General features: G+C 38.3%; 2 long non-coding RNA genes and 2 pseudogenes across 4 annotated transcripts in view; 1 reads left to right on the forward strand and 3 right to left on the reverse strand.

The window, feature by feature from the left end:
- Positions 1-18,920, forward strand: part of LOC143737118 (uncharacterized) — a 131,030-nt gene that overhangs the window by 97,851 nt on the left and 14,259 nt on the right. The gene's annotated exons all lie outside the window — the stretch shown is intronic.
- Positions 3,938-6,079, reverse strand: LOC143737840 (immunoglobulin kappa light chain-like; annotated as a pseudogene). The gene is made up of 7 exons (XR_013203741.1): positions 6,014-6,079; positions 5,398-5,483; positions 4,954-5,301; positions 4,505-4,864; positions 4,304-4,410; positions 4,167-4,271; positions 3,938-4,053 (listed from the first exon to the last, which is right to left on the reverse strand). The product of XR_013203741.1 is annotated as an immunoglobulin kappa light chain-like (transcript).
- Positions 9,603-10,022, reverse strand: LOC143737116 (uncharacterized). Its single transcript, XR_013203618.1, has 3 exons — positions 9,982-10,022; positions 9,866-9,900; positions 9,603-9,710 (listed from the first exon to the last, which is right to left on the reverse strand). It is a non-coding gene; the product is annotated as an uncharacterized LOC143737116 (long non-coding RNA).
- Positions 10,219-17,072, reverse strand: LOC143737841 (uncharacterized; annotated as a pseudogene). Its single transcript, XR_013203742.1, has 4 exons — positions 16,995-17,072; positions 16,669-16,751; positions 10,602-10,949; positions 10,219-10,512 (listed from the first exon to the last, which is right to left on the reverse strand). The product of XR_013203742.1 is annotated as an uncharacterized LOC143737841 (transcript).

Here is an 18,920-nt window from a genome sequence, read left to right on the forward strand (position 1 = left end):
TACGGACATGATGGCCGCCTCCGAGCCAGTGTCTACGGACATGATGGCCGCCTCCGAGCCAGTGTCTACGGACAAGATGGCCGCCTCCGAGCCAGTGTCTACGGACAAGATGGCCGCCTCCGAGCCAGTGTCTACGGACAAGATGGCCGCCTCCGAGCCAGTGTCTACGGACAAGATGGCCGCCTCCGAGCCAGTGTCTACGGACAAGATGGCCGCCTCCGAGCCAGTGTCTACGGACAAGATGGCCGCCTCCGAGCCAGTGTCTACGGACAAGATGGCCGCCTCCGAGCCAGTGTCTACGGACAAGATGGCCACCTTCGAGCCAGTGTCTACGGACAAGATGGCCGATCCAGAGTCTGTTCACGTCACTTCCTCCGAGCCAGTGTCTACGGACAAGATGGCTGAACCAGAGACTGTTCACGTCACTTCTGCCGAGCCAGAGACTGTTCACGTCACGTCAGCCGATCCAGAGACTGTTCACGTCACGTCAGCCGATCCAGAGACTGTTCAAGTCACGTCTGCCGATCCAGAGACTGTTCAAGTCACGTCTGCCGATCCAGAGACTGTTCAAGTCACGTCTGCCGATCCAGAGACTGTTCAAGTCACGTCTGCCGATCCAGAGACTGTTCAAGTCACGCCTGCCGATCCAGAGACTGTTCAAGTCACGCCTGCCGATCCAGAGACTGTTCAAGTCACGCCTGCCGATCCAGAGACTGTTCAAGTCACGCCTGCCGATCCAGAGACTGTTCAAGTCACGCCTGCCGATCCAGAGACTGTTCAAGTCACGCCTGCCGATCCAGAGACTGTTCAAGTCACGCCTGCCGATCCAGAGACTGTTCAAGTCACGCCTGCCGATCCAGAGACTGTTCAAGTCACGCCTGCCGATCCAGAGACTGTTCAAGTCACGCCTGCCGATCCAGAGACTGTTCAAGTCACGCCTGCCGATCCAGAGACTGTTCAAGTCACGCCTGCCGATCCAGAGACTGTTCAAGTCACGCCTGCCGATCCAGAGACTGTTCAAGTCACGCCTGCCGATCCAGAGACTGTTCAAGTCACGCCTGCCGATCCAGAGACTGTTCAAGTCACGCCTGCCGATCCAGAGACTGTTCAAGTCACGCCTGCCGATCCAGAGACTGTTCAAGTCACGCCTGCCGATCCAGAGACTGTTCAAGTCACGCCTGAACCTGAACGCTCAGCGGAGCCGGTATCTGCTCCTGAACCAATGTTTATTTCTGTGTTTGTGTCTGTCCTTGTGGCCGTTACTTTTCTGGCGTCTGTTCCTGAGCCAGAGCCAGTGACTGTTCCTGAGCTGGCGTCTGTTCCTGAACCCATTTTTGTTTCTGTGTTTGTGTCTGTCCTTGTGTTTGTTCCTGAGCCAGGTTCTGTTCCTGTGCCGTGGCCGCCCGAGGGCTCTTCATCGCCCTGGCCGCCCGATGGGTCGTCTGCTTCGCCCTGGCCGCCCAATGGGTCGTCTGCTTCGTCCTGGCCGCCCGATGGGTCGTCTGCTTCGCCCTGGCAGCCTGAACTGCCTTCTCCTCCCTGGTTGCCTGCACAGCCTGCTCCGCCCTGGTCGCCTGCACATCCTGCTCCACCCTGGCCTTCCGTCCTGACGCAGTCTCCAGGTCCTCTTCCGCTCCACGGGCCTGGCCCTCCATCCCACCCCCGGGTCCGCCTCCGCTCCACCTCCCTCCTGGACAATTTGAGGAGCGTCTGGAATCTGCTCCTTAAATGGGGGGGCTATGTAACGGTCACCAGCTGGAGTGCCCTTGAGAGCCACCAGAGGGCACTCCAGATAAGACTATTATCACTCACAAACTACATTTCCCATAACTCACTGCCCGGACTTACCATCACTGATCACATTCACCTGTACCTCATTCACTGATTGCATTGACCTGTGTCTCATCCTGTTAGTCTGTCTATTTATACCAGGTTCATTCATTCACTCACCGCGAAGTCTTGTTTTAGTGTCACACTGCAATTCTGAGCATTCTCCCCGTTTTCTTGTCTCTTGGTCTTTTTGGATTTCTTGCCTGTTTTGGATTACTCTTTTGCCTCTGACCCCTGCCTGCTTTGTGTGTTTGTTTGTACGGACTGTCTGCCTGTGTTTGACCTTGCCTGTTTTGGATTACCCCTTAATAAAACTGCATTTGTATTCTCCACCTTCGTGTCTCGGAGCAGTTTCGTGACAGAAACAAACCAGAAACCTAGAATAGTAGGACCAGAATTTTATCATTGAGCAACGTGTGATTTCTAAATACATACAGTCTAATGTACTAAAGCCTCACACAGCTTCCCAGCGGGCACCTTGACGTCAATTTAACATCAATATGACATCAAACATTGTCAAAATGACGTCACGAAATAGGTCAAAAATGAAAGTCATATTCACGTCAAAGTGTCAATGTCAATTTGATGTCAAGATTTTGACATCTGCTGATGTGATTAATTGAGTGATGATTGGCCAATATTGAAGGCATCTGATGTTAACAAGCAGAATCACTGAAGGAGAAAATCACAATTTTAAGTCACCATTTTGGTGATCAATATTTGCTTTAGTTGGGCTCTTGCCCCTAAAGTTTTTAACTTTAGATTTTGTTTGGCTACTGAAACTGAATGGTGAACAGCCAGAAGAACAAGTCAAGGTGATCTGATGGTGTTGGTTATGTTGTGACATAATCATCATTTGACCCGAATCACTGAACTCATTTAGAGTCTCTGATTAAGATTTATATTGATAATTACGGCATCATGGTATTCTACAGCATATAATCCTTAATTTTTAATTTAATCCAAAGGATTTCCTAAAAGTTGTTCTGATAAAACAAATGTGTATTTTAGGCACACAAAGACATCTAGAATCAGTGTATGAATCTCAACAATGGTGACAAACAAAATATTCAATTAGGAAAAGGAAATTACAAAAACAAATCAGATCATAATTTATTCATACCACAAAGCATGATGGGAGTCATGAATGAGTTTTGATTGGTGGCTCCCAGAATGCACTGCAACTTATTATTGTCACCCTTGTTGAGATTCACAGGCTGATTATTGATGTCAGTGTGTCTAAATAAAAAAATGTTTTAAAGTCCTTTGGTGATTCTGCTTGTTAACATCAGGTGTCTTCAATAATCACATCGGCAGAGGTCAAAATCTTGACATCAAATTGACATTGACACTTTGACGTCAATATGACTTTCATTTATGACCTATTTTGCGACGTCATTTTGACAAAATGTTTGATGTCATATTGATGTTAAATTGATGTCAAGGTGCCCGCTGGGTTATTTTCTTGGTCTCATGGTGGTGATTTCTTCCACATGTGTCCGCTAGAGGGACATCTTGAGCCATTTATCAAAAATATTGAATAGCGTCACATTTTTTTCAGGCAGGCCTATGTAGACTAAATGCTATCCAATTCCTAGATATGATTGATTAACATTTCAAATTATCTACTACTTACTAATGTAGTTTAACTAATCTATTAAAGCGAGAGTCAGCATGAGTAAAATGGACACAATTGTCACATATAATTTAAGAACCACGGACAGGGAATTCTGCTTCTTTACTGCTTCTCAACCTCAGACTTTTTCAACATCAGTCGATCTAAAAAAATGTATGCCCCACCAATCAATATGCTGTATGTTAGCATGAGTTGTTCAAAAATCTAGTGAAAAATGTTGATGCAAACATCCACAGAACAGGCTTCCATGAAGGTTTCTTTAAATTACATCATTGTCAAACTGTTCATTTAATTTGACAGATCATTTTAGATAAAACTTAGGCATATAATAATGTTTAAAGCTTGAGCGTAGGCTAATTAAGAGCGCAACATATCTATTGGTCTAATCAATTAAAGCACATCAAGAGTCACATTAAGAGTAGTTTTTTTTTTTTACAATAGAGAATTTATTTTTAAGTAAATTGTATTGATTCTTTGCATGTGCACATATTGAATTATCTGATGTGTTTTCCCCTGGGTCTTCTTGAAGTGGAGGGCTTTTGTTGAAAGCTCAATGCTGCATAATTCAAAGCATCTCTGTCTTCATCCTAGAACAGCAATTTTGATATATTCAGTCAAATAAATTGCCTGTGAAGACATTTAAAGTGAATAATATATGCAATATATGGCATAAAAGCACATGAAATATTAAACTGCTTACCATTAAGTGACTATTCTGAATGTTCTGAGTCCCATCTTGAAATGCAATAAGAATTGGAACACACGACTTAACAGTCATTGAAGGATGTTGATTTGACTGTTCAGACTTACATATTAGAGAAGTGTTATGCAATAATTCCTACCTTTTCGTCGATGCTTGTACAACTGTGAGCCCAGAATTATAATCACAATCACTGATAAACAGTTTGAAGCTGCTAGAACTAGGGCAATTGTACTCCATGTATCTGCAGATATGAAAAATAACTTCTTTTTAAAAGATATTAAGTGATGCAACAACACCTTGAGATTTAGATTTTCTGTAGCAAATTCAGTGGATACCTGTCCCTGGCAAATCAACTTTTCTTCCTTCTCCAAACAGTATCTCTCCACATGCGGCCACAGCGCAATAATAAATCCCAGCATCATAGTGACTGAGGTTCTTCTTGGGCAGGTTGTAGACACATTTGTGTGTGGTTGAGTTCCCATCAGATCTCCTCTCACACACAGCGTTCCTGCGCTCCTGAGTGTAAATGATTCCTGGAGGAGATTCTCCAGATTCATGTCTGAACCAGTAGACGTTGTGTTCTCCTGCACTGCTCTGAGTGACTACGACACACTCCAGACCTGCTGCAGACTCTTCTGGATGATCTGGATCTGTCTAAGGTCTCTGATGCTCTGAGTCCATGCTCAGCTGTCCATCTGAGAAGAAACAACAATAACATAATGCTTGTTTGACCAGACACAATGTGCATGTAGCACAGTAACATTAAAGTGAATAGTCTACTGACCTTTAACAATGAGATCAGTGCCTTCACCAAAAGAAAAACTAATATATATATAAATATTACAATAGTATGTTCCAGTGTCTGATTCTTCTGCATTTGTGATGCTCAGATTAAAACTGCTCTTGTCTTTTGTTTCAAAAAAGCGTTTATGTTTGTCAAAGCCATTTTCAAAGATGGCAGATAAAGCTTGATATGATGAAACAATTGGAAGGGGTTTCTCTCCGAGTCTTTGTTTGACCCAAACAATGTTTCTTGACTCTTCTGAAAAAATACAAGCAAGGTTAACACTGTCTCCAGCTTTAACAATCTTCAGACGATTCTGAGCCACGACGTCTGTGTTATCTGAGCTGCCTAAAAATTCAATATGAAATGTCATACTATGTGAGAATATGGTTAGTATTGCTTGCTTGATTTACTTTATTATGCAGAGCAATAATAATAACTTACATTTTGAAAGGCAAAGCAATAAGATAAAAAAATGATGAATCATTTTTAGGAGATAGTTCCCAACAGACTGATCTACAGTGAATCTTCTAAGAAAAAGAAAAAGAAGAATAAAGAAAACAGTGGAGTTGTACATTTCAAACCGCAAAATTATACCTCAAATAGATAACCTGAGGAAAACTAAAACATTTACTTCACATTATTCATTGTTCATTAAAACTAGCTTTAATTAAAGTAGTGTTTTTCCTTCTTGAATAAAACCAGTTCATTTAAATGTTATTATATTGTTAGGTTACCTGACAAGACAGTTTTACATTGTGTGTATTAGAAAAAAAATGTAAACAAAATGTTTAATGCAAGACCAAATGTTGGTTATGCATATTAATGGATATGCTTGCTTTGGAAAGCGAATTAATTTTAAAATAATAATAATAATTGACTCAAAAATCAATCTGTAAATCAAAAGCGCTTTTCAAAACAAATCAACGCAGTTCAAATTATTTGATAGACAGGAACAAACAATTGACATTAAACCAATTAAAGAAGTTATTAGAAAAAGGTAACAACTGCATAAAATAAGAATGAAATAAAAGAGGTTATTTTTTTAATCTTAACTTACAGACTTCATTAAAGATCAATGTTGGTTTTCATGTAGAGCCGATGACAGTTTTATCTTCCTCCTCAACACAGTCTGAAAGAGAAGACAGAGAGAGATTCAGCTTTATATACTGTACCTCCCTGTACTAAAGAAAAAAACACATATGTACATGACTGTACATGATTATATTGGCTGATTCACCTTAATGTTAGTGATGTGTTCATGGTCATGGTGACCACATCTATAGTTTTCCAAATTGACACATTTATAATATGTAATATGAATGCAACATCTACCAATGGTATGTATGTTTATTGGCACAAATTAACATAATAACACATCAAAGAAATGACAGTATGTGTATTTAAATGTGTGGCATAGCATCCATTGTCACCCCATAATATTGGAAAGAGATGTTTGTGTGTTTGTTGCTTTTCATCAGAAGAGGCTGTATCTGTAACATTGACAAATACAGAATTTCTGCAAGGTTTTTTGTGGACTTTTTTTTTCAAACATTTTTTTCAACAGTTAATTGTGACAACATCTAAAGTTTGCATTTTCTTACTTCCTGCTTTCACACTTTGACCACAGCTAAAGGATCCTGCAACACTATTGTGCAACGACATACATTCATGAGCAGAACTATAGGCTAAGACCAGAACCAGTGCAATGACCTTTCAACCCCTGAAATGTTTTGTGTGTGTCTGCTTATGTTTAGCAGCAAAATATCTCGCTCAGAATAATATTTAATCAAACTAAAAGCAGAATTTGGGCCATGTGGCCACTATGTAACTTTTATATGTTAAAAATTAAAAATATATATATATATATAATAAATCAATACATCACAAATACGTGTTTTTTTCTTACTATGGGAAGTCTATTATAAGTGTTTATATTTTAGACTGAGCGGAAATGCGTACATACGTCACTCACCTGTGTGTGTCTTATCATATCTGTAAATAGAGAAAAGTTGCTCTGGCTACTTTGACGCGTGTAGGAGTGGCAGAGGTTAGTTGTCAAAATGAGTGAGAAAGCTTAGTAGAGTAAGGTATTTTATTGAACAGATAAATTGCCATATGTCGCTTTCTAACAGAGTTCATTGTAAAGCAGGGTCATTTCATTTTGGTTGTTGTAGTACAGTACTGTGTCTAATGGGTAAAGCTACAGTAACGTCTTCAGCTAGTCAGCTTGAGATCCTTTCCATCTAAACAGGTTATATCTCTGAAGTCTAGTAGTGAATGTTTAATGAACAGTGCATAACCATGTTTATCCACACAGTTACTCAGAGCCGAAGCACAACCAAACAACGTTCTTCTGCAAAATGCATGCAGTTTTGTTTTTAACCGCTAGAGTGCCAAAAGATACATAGTGTACCTTTTAATAAGGAAGCAAATAGTCAGAAAAAATTTAACGTTTGGATAAAATAAATGCAACATTATTCATTATTTGACATTATTATTCTGCCTTTCAGTAAATTATTAATTGTTAATATAATTAATTATCACTCACTTTTCCATATGTACTTAAGCAAAATAAAGTAAATAAATAAATACAATAAAATGTCAACACTATTAAAAAAAACCTGTCATTTTGGCAATTGTTGAACATCCTCTATATTTAGACGAATAACAAAACAAAAAAACAATGCATGTAATGGAAAAAAAGATCTGCTCAGAAAGGTGTGTGTGGTCTGTGAAGGAGTGTGGGTTGTAATGTAAGAGCAGAGCCACCAGTTCTGCGGTTGGAAAAGTACTAAAAATATACAGGTCACATGAACATCCTGATAAATAAACCATCAATGTATTCATTCATCCATTTATTGAAACCTCTGCTTATGTTGTGCAATTTATGAGTAATTTATGTTGAGTAATTTATCAGTAATTTATTGTGCAGTAATTCTTTTGTAAGCAGTTAAATTATTTGTAATTATTTGTATTGTGATATATTATAATTTATTCCTGTGATCCAAAGCAACATTAGTGAACGCAAACAGACATTTTATATCATTGTGATATGTTTGAGTGAAGCACTAGTAGTATTGTGTTTGTTGTTGTTATTTTTAATGCAGTTTACCTCAGTAAGTCTAAAAGTATGTTTATTTCATCCTTTCATTACAGTGCATACTGAGGTCCCTCAATGTGAAAGGGAGAATTTCTTTTTTTAGGATATAAGGGACAAAAACATTAAGAGTCAGAATCCATCGGCCTGGTCATCGTTCTGCTGATCGCACAGCAAGTCTTACGGCCTATTTGAATGGCTTCAGGGAAGCTTTTGCTACATTTCTCCACCAGAAGGAGCTCGTGTGCACGTCAATCATACCATATCTGTCTTCCTGTATTATTGCATATACATATTTCACTTTCAAAGGCTTATAAGTGCTTGAATGCTTGTAACAAGTACCATCATGAACCATCTGAGATTTGCTGCTACCTATTAAAAAGTATATTAATAATTCAGGCAAATGGGACACATATTGTAGTACTTAAATACAGCAACATTATCACAATTATAATAGTTCTAATATGAAAGATTCCAATTCAGAACAATCAGAACAAAGACATAAATTGCCTTAATATTTACTGTTAAATGCATATTAACCATTACCTGCACATAGACAATAATCTCTGTTCTCATCGTTGTTTGTTTGCAGGTAAAAAGACTGTTACAATATATAGTAATTATAGTATATAATTGTTTATGGTAAAAGACAATAATAAAACACACAGTTACTATACTTCCGATATATACATTGTGTAAAGTAAAAAAGAGCTTGTTTTGACTCATGATCTACATGGACCTGTCAAGATAAACTATCAATACAATCTGTTACTAAATTTAAAATTATATTGCACAAGGAAAATGTCCTTGCTACCTTCTTTACAAAAGCAATATGACTCAAGAATGTTATTTCAGAACCACGGACAGGGATTTAACACAATGTCAGCGCATTTTGTAGCTGTGATGTGCTCTAATTCAGTGGAGATATAAAGTTCCCACTTCATATTAAGTGTCTTTAACTAATAAATACAAAATACAAAATATTTATAATTTGATACAATGCACTTATTGTGTACATACATGTTTTTTCATTGTATTTATATAAAATACCTGCATGTAATTACAGCTGTAACTAATTTCTGTAATTACATATATAATGTTGACCTTCCCTTACACCTCAACTCACCCTTAAACCGACCCATAAACCACCAAACCTGTGCCTAACCTTACCCGTATCCAGCTTAACAGCAGCAAAAGTGTTTTGCCATACAATATGAATTCAATAAGTGCATTGAACTGATTACTTGATCTAAGTGCACAGTAAAGACACTTAATGTAAAGTGTGACCGAAATAATTCAACAGAAAGTCAACCAGTCTCACTCACTCATTTCTTTAGTAATTTATCAAGTACATTATTTGATGCACATTCAAATGATAAATTCATATATACAGGACAAATAAGGTTAACTTATTTGATAGTTTAACCAAGCACTCATCATTTTAGGTTTTGGTCTTGGTATCTAACATGGGAATATTACAACTTTTATAGCTTCTAAATAGAAACCTCTGAATACTGTGTAAGTAAAACACTCATTGGTGTCTTACATGTGTATATATTGAATTATCTTGTGAGTTTCTTTCCCTGGGTCTTCTAGAGGTGGAGGGATTTTGTTGAAAGCTCAAAGCTGTATAATTCAAAGCATCTGCGTCGTCAGCCTGGCATAGAACAGTAAGTATGAATCATTCAGTCAAATATATTGCCTAAAAACATACAGTTTAGTGTAATCTATAAATTTGTAGCAGTGATTAAACTCATTGTCAAGATATTTATATTCCATAATCCAAAGAAAAAAAGCATTTCGATTGCGTACCATCAACTGCCCGTGCTGAGTGTAGTGCGTCCTATCTTGAAGGAACAATGAAACATTGTACATATTAAAACTGCACTGACATTTAAACCTGTTTTAAGACATTAAATAATGCATACCTTTTTGCTGGTGCTTGTACAACCTTGCAGCCATAATAATAATCATGATCACAGATAAAATTATTATAATCAAAGTGGCTGTTGTCCAATGTGTCTGAAAGCATTTTTCTGCAGTAATAATAATAATAAAAAAGAAATGAAACATGAAATTAAAACATATCAACTAGCCATCACATGATATTATTTTTAAGTTCTTCCTTCTCCAAACAGTATCTCTCCACATGTGGCCACAGCGCTTTAATAAATCCCAGCATCATAATGACTGAGGTTCTTCTTGGGGCAGGATGTAGACACATTTGTGTGTGGTTGAGTTCCCATCAGATCTCCTCTCACACACAGCGTTCCTGCGCTCCTGAGTGTAAATGATTCCTGGAGGAGATTCTCCAGATTCATGTCTGAACCAGTAGACGTTGTGTTCTCCTGCACAGCTCTGAGTGACGACGACACACTCCAGACCTTCTGCAGACTCTTCTGGATGATCTGGATCTGTCTCAGGTCTCTGATGCTCTGAGTCCATGCTCAGCTGTCCATCTGAGAAGAAACAAGTGTACAAGTGTAGTTTTTTTTTTTAAATTAAACACAATGTACAGCATGTAACAGTTTGTGATTGTTCATCTTACCTTTAACAATGAGATCAGTTCCTTCCCCAAATATGAATGTAAATGCATATGTAACACAATAGTATGTTCCAGTGTCTGATTCTTCTGTATTTGTGATGCTCAGATTAAAACTGCTCTCGTCTTTTGCTACAAAAAAACGTTTATGTTTGTCAAATTCATTTTCATATTTGAAAGGTAAAGCTTGATATGATGAAGCGATCAGAAGGGGTTTCTCTCCGACTCTTTGTCTGACCCAAACCACGCTGGATCTTAAATTGTTTGGAAAAATACAGGCGAAGTTAACACTGTCTCCAGCTTGAACAATCTTTAGATGATTCTGAGCCACGACGTCTGTGTTATCTGAGCTGCCTGAATATCAGTAAGAGAAGGAAAGGGTGAAAAGATACTTACACTGTAAAAAAAAAAACACGTAAAAAAACGGTCAATGACTGGCAGCTGCAGCTTTTACAGAAATGTTCCTTAATTTTTTTTACAGAAAAACACTGTTATTTTACAACTATTTCCTGAATTATTACGATCAAACACCTTCATTGTAAAAAAATCCCATAAAAAAACAGTCAAATGACTGTCAGCAACAACTGCCATACAAAAACCATAAAATTAATGTAAAATATCCTAATTTAAATAAGTGCAAAATACTTTTACAGAAATCTTCATTAGTTTTTTTTTTAACAGAAACACACAGTTAAAACAGTTATTTCACATTTATTTTCTGATTTATTTACTGAAAAACATGCAGTTAATTACATGCATGATTTGCTTTGACTACATACGTCACTACATCAGCAACTACACAGTTACTGCACTTAAATAAAGAAACATGCAGCATTTCAACAGTGTTTATTTGCTCATCCTGGACTAAAGCTCCGGCTCTACGCTTCAACACAATGGTGACACACGAAACACACATACAGAAACACTTTAAACCCCAACAGAACATTAAACACTACCAGATCTCTCAGGATCGCAGCATCTTCACTTATTACAATCCAGACTTTATTTCTTTCATACTAACATTATTATTGAGAATTAACAGAGGTTTAGAAGTTGAAGCTTTATTGAAAAGAATAAAGTTTGATGTCACCATGATGGAGATCAGTATTTGCTTTAGTTGGGCTCTTGAACTTTTAGTGTTGGACTTTAATGTTTCTCTGGCTGCATTAACTGTGTGTCTCTGATGTATATTTGTTATGGTAAGAGTCTAAGAGAAACTCAGATCAGATAATGTTGGTCACTTTGTAGTGAGAATAGTCATCATGTAGAGTCCGGCTCCATTGATACCATCTGAAGTATAATATCTGATTATGTCATTAAATATTAGTTATTCATTTTGCATGACAAAGCTTCTATAAAACATCCTCCAGTGCTGTGATACTCAGATTTTATGAAGTCATTATACAGAAAATATTTGACAGCATCATATAGACTCACTCAGACATCAAGAATCAGCGTATGAATCACAACAATGGTGACAATGAAAAAAAAACTTTTTTGGTTGTCACCATTGTTGAGATTCATATGTTGATTCTTGATGTCTCTATACAACTAAAATAACGACAAAACTTTTTTTGTGTAGTATATATATATATATATATATATATATATATATATATATATATATATATATATATATTTATATTAAATGCAGGTTGTTATAATACTGATACCACAATATTCAAGGGTCATGTGAAAAATTATGACATTAATTAAAGACTTTGTATAAAGCTAAATTCCACCTACATACTCTGTAATATAAGGTATCATATACAGAGATTTGACTGTCATATCAGTGAATCAGATCATCATATGATGACTATAACATTGATTAATGATCATAATCATCTGATATTTTCTCCAGCGTTTATCAGAATCAGAATCAGAATCAGAATCAGAATCAGAATCAGAAAGAGCTTTATTGCCAAGTGTGCTTGCACACACAAGGAATTTGTTTTGGTACTGAGGCTTCCAGTGGACATATACAAATACAACATGAAACATAATACTACAAATTATAAGAATAAAAAATAAAAATATAAATATATGAGAATAAAACTATCACAGTTGGGTTTAGTCAGAGTAGACATTTTCAGATTTACAGATTATGAACCTATTTACAGTGTTTTGAATATTATAAATAAATAAATCTACATATAAGTATCACCTGAGTTGTGGGATATTGCACTAAACAGTGGGAGTATTGCACTTACAGGCATATGCCTTGGGAGGAGTGTTAACTGTTCAGGAGGGAAATGGCCTGTGGGAAGAAACTGTTCCTGTGCCGAGATGTTCTTGTGGCCAGTGATCTGAGTCGCCGTCTTGACGGTAACAGTTCAAACAGGTGGTGTCCAGGGTGAGTGGAGTCTGTGATGATTTTACCTGCTCTCTTCCTCACTCTGGAAGAGTACAGGTCCTGGAGGTTTGGCAGGGGGGCACCAATAATCCTCTCCGCAGTCCGGACTGTCCGTTGTAGTCTCCTGATGTCTGATTTGGTAGCTGAACCAAACCAGACAGTGATGGAAGCGCACAAGACAGACTCAGTGACGGCTGAGTAGAACTGAATCAGCAGATCCTGTGGCAGGTTGAACTTCCTCAGCTGGCGAAGGAAGTACAGTCTCTGCTGGGCCTTTTTCACAGTGGAGTCAATGTGATTGTCCCACTTCAGGTCCTGAGAGATGATAGTGCCCAGGAACCTGAATGACTCCACTGCTTCCACAGTGCTGTTCATGATGGTGAGTGGGAGGAGTGCTGAGCTGTTCCTCCTGAAGTCCACGATCATCTCCACTGTTTTGAGCGTGTTCAGCTCAAGGTTGTTATAACTGCACCAGACAGCCAGCTGTTCAACCTCCAGTCTGTAAGCAGACTCGTCACCGTTTCGGATGAGACCGATGACAGTGGTGTCGTCTGCAAATTTCAGGAGCTTGACAGTGGGGTCTTTAGAAGTGCAGTCATTAGTGTACAGGGAGAAGAGCAGTGGGGAGAGAACGCACCCTTGGGGAGCACCAGTGCTGATTGTGAGTGTCTTGGATGTATGTTTCCCCAGTCTCACTCGCTGCTGCCGGTCCGTCAGGAAGCTGGTGATCCACTGACAGATCGAGGATGGTATGGAGAGCTGGGTCAGTTTGGCTGTGAGAAGACCAGGCATGATGGTATTGAAGGCCGAACTGAAGTCCACAAAGAGGATCCTTGCATAAGTCCCTGGTCTGTCGAGATGTTGCAGGATATAATGCAGTCCCATGTTGACTGCATCATCCACAGACCTGTTTGCTCTGTAAGCAAACTGAAAGGGATCCAGCAGGGGTCCAGTGATGTCCTTCAGGTGGGCCAGCACCAGTCTTTCAAACGACTTCATGACCACAGACGTGAGAGCGACAGGTCTGTAGTCATTAAGTCCAGTGATTTTGGGTTTTTTGGGGACAGGAATGATAGTGGAGCGTTTGAAGCAGCAGGGAACTTCACACTGCTCCAATGATCTGTTGAAGATCTGCGTGAAGACCGGGGCCAGTTGGTCAGCGCAGGCTTTTAAACAAGCAGATGAGATGCCGTCTGGGCCTGAGGCTTTCCTAGTCTTCTGTTTTTTGAAGACTCGGCTCACGTCCTCCACACAGACCTTAAGCTCAGGTTGGATGGCAGGAGGGGGGAGTGATAATTGGAGAACAGGAGGTGATGCTGAATGTGTGAAGTGCAGATCAGACCGGGTGTGTGGTGTGAATGAGGGCTTTTCAAACCGGCAGTAAAATGAATTTAAATCGTCAGCCAGGTGTTGATTGTCCACAGATCGGGGGGATGGTGACTTGTAGTTGGTAATGTTCCTCAGGCCATTCCAGACTGATGATGGGTCGTTGGATGAAAACTGTTTTTTCAGTTTATCAGAGTAGTTCCTTTTAGCAACTGTGATCTCCTTTGTCAATCTGTTTCTGGCCTGGTTATACAAGATTTTATCCCCACTTCTGTAAGCATCCTCTTTGGCATGACGAAGGTGTTTGAGTTTCCCAGTAAACCATGGTTTATCATTAGAGAATGATAAGAAAGTCCTGGTAGGAATGCATGTATCCTCACAGAAACTTATATATGATGTTACAGTATCTGTGAGCTCATCCAGATCATTGGTAGCAGCTTCAAAAACAGTCCAATCAGTGCAATCAAAGCAGGCCTGTAGATTCTGCTCTGCTTCATTAGTCCATCTTTTCACAGTCCTTATTCCAGGTTTAGCTGATTTCAGTTTCTGCCTGTAGGTCGGTATGAGATGAACCAAACAGTGATCAGAGAGCCCCAAAGCTGCCCGTGGGACCGAGTGATATGCATTTCTTATTGTGGTGTAACAGTGGTCCAGTATATTACTGTCTCTGGTGGGACATGTAACGTGCTGTCTGTATTTTGGTAGTTCACGGGAAAGATTTGCTTTGTTAAAATCCCCAAGAATGATTAAAAGAGAGTCTGGGTACCTTTGTTCCGTTTCAGATATTTGTTCAGCCAGCTGTTGTAGCGCCGCGCTCGCGCACGCGTCTGGAGGGATGTAAACATTCACGAGAATGAAAGAGGAAAATTCCCGAGGCGAGTAGAAGGGTTTACAGTTTATGAAATGTGCCTCTAAATTAGGAGAGCACATCTTCTTCAGTGTTGTTACATCTGAACACCAACTTTCGTTAATGTAGAAACACAATCCACCACCTCTCGTTTTCCCCGTTAGCTCCGCGATGCGATCCGCTCGGAACAGCTGGAAGCCCGGCAGATGTATTGCGTTGTCCGGTATGGCTTCACTCAGCCAGGTTTCAGTGAAGCACAAAGCAGCAGAGTTTAAAAAATCCTTGTTAGTGTGGGTGAGGAGAAGAAGTTCATCCGTTTTGTTAGGAAGGGATCGGAGATTCGCGAGATGAATGCTGGGGAGTGCAGTGCGAAGGCCGCGCTCGCGGAGTTTAACCAGCGCGCCGGCTCGCTTCCCGCGTTTGCGTCTGAACGCGCGTTTGAACAACAACGCTGCCCCTCCGACGAGAATGTCCAGCAAAACGTCCGAATAATCAAAAACTGTAGAAAAGGTTTCTGGTGTGTGTTTCCTAATGTCCAATAGTTCGTCTTTGGTGAAACTGATAGGAAAAGAATGACTAAACGCAGAACAAACGAACAAAAACAACACAATAGCTGGAGAGCTCCACACCGAGGCAGCCATCCGCGGCGCCATCTTGGAATAAATGACAAACGTGTATCAAATACACAGTTAAAGCAGCCAGAGAAAAGCATAAGTTAAATCTCAAGGGTCATGACCCCAACTAAAGCAGACACTGATCCCAATCATGGTGACATAAAATTTATTTTAATGTTTTTTTACACTTTATTTAAATTTGCTGTGGCTGCCAGTCATTTGACCCTTTTTTTAAGATTTTTTTACAATGAAGGTATTTGATCATAATAATGCAGGAAATACCTGTAAAATAACAGTGTTTTTTCGGTTTATTTAAATTAGCATATTTTACTTTAATTTTATGTTTTTTGTTTGGCAGCCGTAGCTGCCAGTCATTTGACCATTTTTTTACGATTTTTTTTTTACAATGAAGGTATATGATCGTGATTATTCAGGAAATACCTGTAAAATAACAGTGTTTTTCAGTTTATTTAATTTAGGATGTTTTACAGTTTTTTGGGGAGCTGACAGTCATTTGACCATTCTATCATTTAACTGTTTTGTTTCTGTTAAATTACAGATTATATTTGTAATTTTACATACATTTTTATGTAATTTAAGAAAACAGAAAAAATACTGTATGAAAAATACAATCAATTTTCTGTATAAAAAATGTGAATTGCTGTAATTTGTCATTAATGTCACAATACCTAAAATAACAGCTGAATTTTTATTTTACAGATATTATTTGTAATTTTACAGTGTTTTGAGTATAATTTAAAATGAAAGAAAATGATCGTCAAAAAATCACAGTTATTTTCTGTAAAATTTGGATTTCTTTTTACAGTGTAGTATTGTTTGCTGTGGATTTTCTTTTAAGAATATTCATTAAGCACATTAAAAACAAGTATGAATTTCATCTAAGTTTAACAAAAATACATAGTTACTTACACTGAGGAATATTAAGCATTAGGATGAAAAAATGAAGCATTTTGAAGAATTGGCTGCAGATGGGTTGAAATGGAAATCTATAGCTTGAGAAACAGAGAGAGAACATTTTCAAATGTATGTTTATAATAATAATAGCAACAGCAGAAATGCTATTAAACCCAAGACAATACATTTCAGGAAATTGTTACTAAACCTCAGAGTAATTTTAATAGCTTCATTAGTGTTACTGGCTTGACGTACACAAATTCATGCTAAAAGCTGGTTCACAAAAGCGAACATAAAAAATTAATAAATGAAAATCAAATAAACAGACAAAACAAACTTACATCATACAGATTTCATTGATGATCTCAGGTTTGTGCCATGTACTGTAAATCATCAGACAAGTTTTATGTCCCTCGTTGATAGTGAGGTTTGCCTTTATATACACTTCCCTATACTAAAGACTAGCATCTTTACATGATTCTACACACACACACACACACACACACACACACACACACACACACACACACACACACACACACACACACACACACACACACACACACACACACACACACACACACACACACACACACACACACACACACACACACACACACACTCATACATTTAAAAATACATACACATGTATCTAAATAAATAAAGTAGTCAAGCTGATGGACATATTTAATAGAATTTGCACTGAAGACAAAAAAACAAACCAAATACAAACAGTTTTCTCCAACTGTAATGCTAAATTAATATTGAAATGGTAAACATAACATCCATTTGAAAATCTATTGGTAGATTTTTTCCTAATGTCTATTCAGTCCTGTCATCGTCTGCCACATTCCTTTAATATTTCTGTGGTAAATACTGATATGCGATTGATTGACAGTCGTACTTTACATTCATCATCACTTACAGTAAAAGCAATTAATGCTGAATAAACTTTGTCTTAGAGCCAAAAGGTCACTTTAAGCCTTTGAGCTGCAACTTCCTGTTTAGTGCTTGTTTGAAGTGTGTAAAGAAAATGAACAACACTTATGTGACTGAAAGAGCAGTGAATATGGTCTCTCTTGAATGAAAATGGGTCTTGGGTGTAATGGTTGGGCAGCGTCAGTGTGTGGGAGGGAGCAAAAGCAGAGTAGCCTGTCCTGTGGTTGGAAAGTGTTTTTGAACACAATGCATGTTGTTCTCACCACGGCTGACAGGCTGCTGAGCGTGCTCAGTTCGATTTTAGCATACTATTTAAAATACTTGGGAAGTTGACATATTTAAACAAAGAGAAAATGACTATAAAGAAAATTGATAGTCACATTTCTGAAAAAATGCATGTCTCTTTTGTGATACAACAAACAGATTAAGTTAATTCCATAAAGGTAATTTTCAAAATTGCTATTATGAAATTAGATTTACACAGAGCATTGGAACCACAGAAATAATATTGGGATACTTCAATACAAAAGGGTTTAAAGATACAGCCATTGCACCACATCAGATATCTTTGCTAACTAATTGAACTTTTGTTCTGAAATCAAGAGGTTGTTTCAGCCACATGTTTACCACAAACATCTACAAGCAAATGCACCCCAGACACAACATCAAAATTGATAAAAGCATAATAAAGGTATAAAAGACTGCGGCCTTTAGGCAAGTATTACCACAAATCACATCATTTGTCCATATAAGGAGAAGATGTGATCTTAAACAGAGCTTTAAAGAGGCCACAGTGTACTACATCATTTCCTGTAGAGTGACTGACAGGAAGAAGCTGCTCAGTACAGACTGAGAGCCGCTGAGGTGAACATCAGCGGACAATATTTAACTTTAGCACTGACATAATAAAACTGTATTAAGATTTGTATAAAAATTTGGATTTGGAATTTATTTTTTTTTTTTTTTACCAGGAGTATAAAAGAAAAAATATATTATGTACAGTACATGTTTACCCAATCCACTTGTGGTGAGTGTAAGTTTCCATTGTACATTTTTGTCACAACTTATTCTACTTAAGGGTTCTTTGAATCGTGGTCATAGATGTAACCACATAGGTAAAGATGTATAATTATGACAATTCAGGCTCAGCTCTACAGGAGAGTCTTGCCCCCCCTGGCAACCATTCCTCATAAGTCAAAGTCAAAGTTTTAGTCAAAGTTTTATTTGCCATTTGTATATTTACATAGATAGCAATTGGCCATCAACCTGTCCATAAACATACAATATGACAACGGGGTAGACAGGACAGGAAGACAGGGAATTGAGAA

Source organism: Siphateles boraxobius, unplaced genomic scaffold (assembly GCF_051911475.1).
Source record: "Siphateles boraxobius isolate OS27281-9 unplaced genomic scaffold, OSU_SipBor_1 130, whole genome shotgun sequence".
NCBI classification, from domain to species: domain Eukaryota; kingdom Metazoa; phylum Chordata; class Actinopteri; order Cypriniformes; family Leuciscidae; genus Siphateles; species Siphateles boraxobius.